The sequence below is a fragment of the Hyaena hyaena genome, unplaced genomic scaffold, assembly GCF_003009895.1.
Source record: "Hyaena hyaena isolate Hyena2069 unplaced genomic scaffold, ASM300989v1 scaffold_465, whole genome shotgun sequence".
In the NCBI taxonomy this organism is placed as follows: domain Eukaryota; kingdom Metazoa; phylum Chordata; class Mammalia; order Carnivora; family Hyaenidae; genus Hyaena; species Hyaena hyaena.
The window spans coordinates 570,447-575,839 of NW_024081097.1; the positions used below are offsets into that span (position 1 = coordinate 570,447).

A 5,393-nucleotide genomic window follows, 5' to 3' on the forward strand; every position below is an offset into this window, starting at 1 on the left:
GCTGAGCAGGTGACCTGATCTTGCTAACCTCCTAGCTACTTGTAGCTCAGCCTGGCTGGGTCCTGATGACACACAGTGCAGATAGGACAGGAGCCCTTCCCGGGCCTGCCCCGGGCCTGGCCTTGCTAACATTGGCAGGCTACTGCACTGCGGAGAAATGAAAACCTCAAATGATTTTTTTTTTAAGCAAGAGGAGGAGGGGGTAAAAAATAGCAGCACACAATTAGAGAGCCGCTGAACTTCTGTGCAAACTAATGAATAAACCAGCCCTTGACAACTTCCCCCAACTGCCGCCGACAGGATAATTGGGCCTAATTTCTTAATTTTAATGCCGTTGTTGCATTTGGCTTCTGCTAATGAGATGTAAATATGTGTTGCGGGTTTGTGGATTTGTTTAATTGCAGGGTAGCTAAACTGCGATTGGCCGGAAGGTTAGTCTTTTATTTATTTATTTATTTATCTTTATTTTCATATGTCCCTGAATGGAAAAGCAAGGGCAGCTGGGGAGGGGTGGTGCTGGTGGTGGTGTCTGCATCCTTCCCTATCCCCTCTTCTTTGGGAGAGAGAAAGGAAGATCTGGTATATCCTGAAAGCTTCCGGTTTGGGTTGTGGGAAGGAGGTCAAGAGGACAGGTGCCTGATCCTTGTTCTTCCCCAGGCCACTGTACACTCACTGGCCACACTGATCTAAATGAGGCCTGTCCAGTCACCAGTGAGGAAGATGTGGGGCTGGTCTCAGTGTGCTCAGCAGTGGCAGGAAGAATTCAGATCAGTCACCCGAAAAATGGCAAGGCCACCAGAGGGGTGAAACATCAGGAGGCCCGGAGCAGGACTGGTCCCTGGATCCTCCCTAGAAAGGAGTGAGATCATGTGATGATGAGGAGGCAGTTGAGCCAGGGTGATCGGAACTGTCCCCCAGTCTCAGGGGCCCAATGAAGAGTGGCCTGATGGCTACAAGCCCAGCAGAAACTTGTGACAGGGACAGGTGGAGACAAGGTAGGTTGGAAGGACCTGAACACAGACTTGGGAGCCCAGAGAGGAGCAAGCATTGTAGATGCCATCGGAATGTCATAACCAGTGGTAGTGGTGCTACGGAGACCTTCCAGGAGGCACCTCATTCTATTCTCACCATAGCCCTGTGAGGAAGGAGCTGTCCTGGTCCATGTCTGACAGGCGGGGAAACTCTCAGAGAGGTCTATAACTTCTCAGAGTCACAGAGCAAAGCATGGTCTGACTGCAAAGTTCATGTTGTCTGCCCTGGGCTCCCTCCCTCCCCTCTACTCAGCCAGCCTGTCACTGATCTCTTTGAAGATCCCTACAGAGACAGAGTCCCTGATTCTAGGCAACTCACCCCTGGAGCAGCCATGGCCAGCATCCGGGTACACAAAGGGTCATGGATCCCCAAGTTTGGGGGCCATATAATCCACTTCCCTAGTCCCTCCCAGGGATGTGTCCAGCCATGTGACGGAGCTGGGACCCATCCCCGTATCCACCATGCCCCAGAAGGTGCAAGTCTCTGCAGCTACCATTCACATCCCTGTGAGTGGCGAAGGTCTCCATTATTTCTGATTTTTGTCCTTGATCCATGGTTTTAAATAAAATCTCTTCACAGTCCTCTCTCCAGAGCAATCCTTCACATACCGCCTCCTTAGCCTTCTCTTCACAGGGATGAACAATCTTGACTGCCTTCTGCCTTATCTTCTCATCTCAGTTTCCCTGAGACCCTCTGCTGCTGTCCTTTGAGTCTCATCAGAGCTGAAGGGCTTTGACTGACTGGAGGTCACACTTTAGTCAGGGACAAAAGAGCAAAAATATTCTATTACTTCCTGGGAATGATGCTTAGAAATTGGCAACATGACCCCCCTGTAGCCCTTTCCTTGCATTATCACTATACTTGTCTCCGCCACCGCATACTTCTAGTCTGCCCTCCACTTCCAGGCCACTTTGATCTCTTCTGGGGAAAGGTGCTGATAAACCAACTCCTCCAGATTACACCTGTGTAGTATTTCTCCCAGAAGTATCTATGTTTAGACTGTAAAGTTTTATGGTCCAAAGAAATGAATATCTAAAAGTGGCATTTCCTATTCAAAGAAGAATACCAAAATTAATTTTACCAAAAAAATATTAAAAATATTTTGATATCAGGGAGAGCCATAAACAGCCCCAACAGTGAAGATGGCCCAGTTTACAAAGAGAAAGTGTTTTCTTTGTGTTTCATTTTAGCACTTTATTTTTTACTTCTGTATTTTCCTTCATGTGAGCCTCTCACTGTTTCCTTTTCTTCTTTACTTTCATGAAAGCATCTGGATGAAGTTGAAAGCCAGGAGACTCCATCTCTAGTTCCAGCTAAAATAGCTAATGGAAGTCTGGAGAAAAGCACATCATGAACATTTCTCAAAGCTAAAGGGCAGCAGCCTTGGAGGTAAATTTTTCTCATCACCCTCCCATCTGATATGCAAACATTGTATGGCACATTCTAGGCTAGTGCTTGACAGCCTGTGCTCAAATCTTTCTATGAACCTGCTACTTCCCCAAGATGTCCCTGGTATTCATGAGGATAAGACTTCTATCATAACATTGGCCAGAAATGGGTATCCCAGTGGCTCAAAGTTGGGGGCTAGACTTTTTCCTAGCCATGTACTCCCGACACTGGTTGATTGCTGTCCTGCCTAACTGTCTTCCTGTGCTACAGGAATGGTCATCATCATCTCAAAGTGAGGATAAAATGAAATCATGTTTGCAAAGTGCTTGGCATATAGTAGAATGATCCGTGTTAACTCTGAGTTTCTCTACGCAAGGCCATCATGCCCTCCCCTCGCTCCACTGAGTCAAGCTTCATGGAAAAGGACTGCATGTATGTCAGAGTTCCAATTTCCTCACAAGAATAACAGGAGAACCAGTTTTATTGGCCTTTTTACCCTTAAGCACTACACGGTGTCGAATACGATCATAAACTTCGCATGGTTGCAAAGTGATATATCAAAGTTAGGTTTTATTTCTTCTAGTGTTTGTATCTTTCTCCCTCTAATTCTCTTTATACTTTGCCATCACCCCTTCTCTCTTTCTCTTCTTTCCTCAGCTACCCCTACTCTACCTACAAGTCCTTCCTCTTTCTTCTTCCCTCTCCATTTCCTGCTACAATTCCACTGGGCTGGAGAGGAGACCAGGATCTGGAGACAAGTCCAGGAACTCTTCTACCAGCCTCCGAATAAATAAATAGCTGCTCATTCCCAAGCATATTTTGTGGAAAAAATATATCCACATTAGTTTAATAATGGTAATAGGAAACAATATGTATGCTAATAAGAAAGCCACTTAAACACTTTGCAAACAAGATGATTTTCTTTAACCAGCCAGGCAGCTGATGAGACAGCTTTAATGTATTTAATGATTTCATCCATCACCCAAGGCCTGTGTCTCCTTTGGTTGGCTATCTGGACACCATAGTCCCATCATTCTAGTCTTTAAAGCAAGAGAACTTAGCTGAAAAGCTACCCCATTCATAAATCCTCCTGACAGGCATAAGGCATAAGATGTGGGAGTGCATTCTACATTAAGAAGGGTGCCCCATTTTTTTCTATTCTCTGACAGCAATGATCTGTGACCTAAGATGCTCATTGAAATTACAAGGACATCTTTCCATGCCCATATCTGAGTCCTATGCCAGACCAATTATGTCCAATTTAGGCTCGTTATATGGGCATTGTTGTTGTTTTTGTGTTTGTGTTTGAGAATTTAAAAGAAAAACTACCTATTCCCTAGGATGGATCTCTGAGAAGTAGACTGTGGTTCTAGATCCATGAGTCAGTGTATAAGTTCTGCCCTTGACTTCTGGCACCAACTAGCACCCTGGACAATACCACGTACCCTGGGATTCCATGCATCAAGTTGCAGAGGCAGGTGGATAGCTCAAGCCAGGCTCAGCTCAGAGGATAGCTCATTCTCCCTGAAAAATGATCATATTAAGTGCAGGCAGCTGGGCCACACTGACTCCCAGCAGGACCACATCAGCAGCAACCCTCAGGCTGAAAACAACACAGAACCAGTGTTTAACAGCGACACCATGTGGCAGTGAGATGCAGAGATCATGCCTTTGTTCTAACAGCTATGTGTGGAAACAGAACTTACTCTCATCAGCTTCAAATCCCCTAGAAAATTCTCAGACGATTCATAAAGAAAGCCTTAGAAAATTAAATGATATACTGAATTTACTACAAACAGTATTTCAAGTGTCAATATTTGATTGAAAAAATTAAATAATTGTGTCTATGTTTGCACCTCAAGTTTGCAGAGCATTTCATACAAATCACGCAAAAGCAGCTAGTACATTCTAGCTTCACGTAATTTAGTATTTAGCCTCGCTCCTGGCCTCAACAAGATCCGGTACCTTTCAGGGCAGTAAATCTCAAAATTTCTTTGACCGTAGTTCGTGTCACCCCTAAAGCCACAGTTTCTGCATTTGGTTGGCCTTATGTTAATAGAGGCCAGCAACACATTTTGCTTTATAAACCCTACTCCTGGGCTTGGGGACTGCTGACCACACTGCATCCTGGCCTACAGCCTCACCTGCCCTGAGAAGTCCTGTTCCTCCCTCCTCAGAGATCATGTGATTCAGGGGGCCAAGTGGTAGCAGGAGGAGCGCTGGTGGGAGCCAGAAGACCCAGATTCTACTCTTGGTTTTTCCATTTGACTGTGCTTCTTTGAGATTTGTCCCTTCAATTCTCTGACCTTTAGTTTCTTCACCTATAAAAGAAGGTGAAAGGAGATGGTTTTAGAGGTCTTATTAGTGTGAGTTATCAGTGATTGGTAGTGGGAGTGCCAGTAACCAGATTGGAAAGGACCACATTAGAGGTCAGTTAGGGGTCTACCTTCTTATTTGCACCAAACTATCCTGAATATTTGATTATCTTGCCTGGTTCCTAAAATTTTCATGCAAATGAGCTTTTTAAAAAAATCTCATATGTTTATTTCTCCAAAATCTCAGTCTCTGTGGTCCAGCCTCTTTGTAGACCTATCCTATTGAGGGAAAAGAAAAGATGATTACAATCCAGTGTAATCAACCTTCTACCAGCACAATAACCTAAAGGCTTATTAAAAGTTCTGTCATGTCAGCCCCAGGTATCAAGCCCTGTGTATGTTGACCTTTGCTACAAGCTGTGCTAACCCTCACTGTCCCTGGATAACAGGAACACTGAAGAGAACCATAATGGGTGTGTCCCTGTGGTCTGAGTGGGGAGGGCCTGGTCCCATATACCACACAACAGGGTGTTTGGAGGATAGAAGTCACAGCCTATGACCAGGTGGGCAATTCCAAATCCAATAGCAAGTGATACAAAATTGGACACGTTAAGTAAAAAGAAAAATCACTATTCAAGTAGCACATAAATAAGCGTT

General features: G+C 44.9%; 1 long non-coding RNA gene across 1 annotated transcript; it reads right to left on the reverse strand.

The window, feature by feature from the left end:
- Positions 1-2,265: 2,265 nt before the first annotated feature.
- LOC120246314 lies at positions 2,266-4,932 on the reverse strand. The gene is made up of 3 exons (XR_005532013.1): positions 4,566-4,932; positions 3,867-3,945; positions 2,266-2,365 (listed from the first exon to the last, which is right to left on the reverse strand). It is a non-coding gene; the product is annotated as an uncharacterized LOC120246314 (long non-coding RNA).
- Positions 4,933-5,393: the final 461 nt, after the last annotated feature.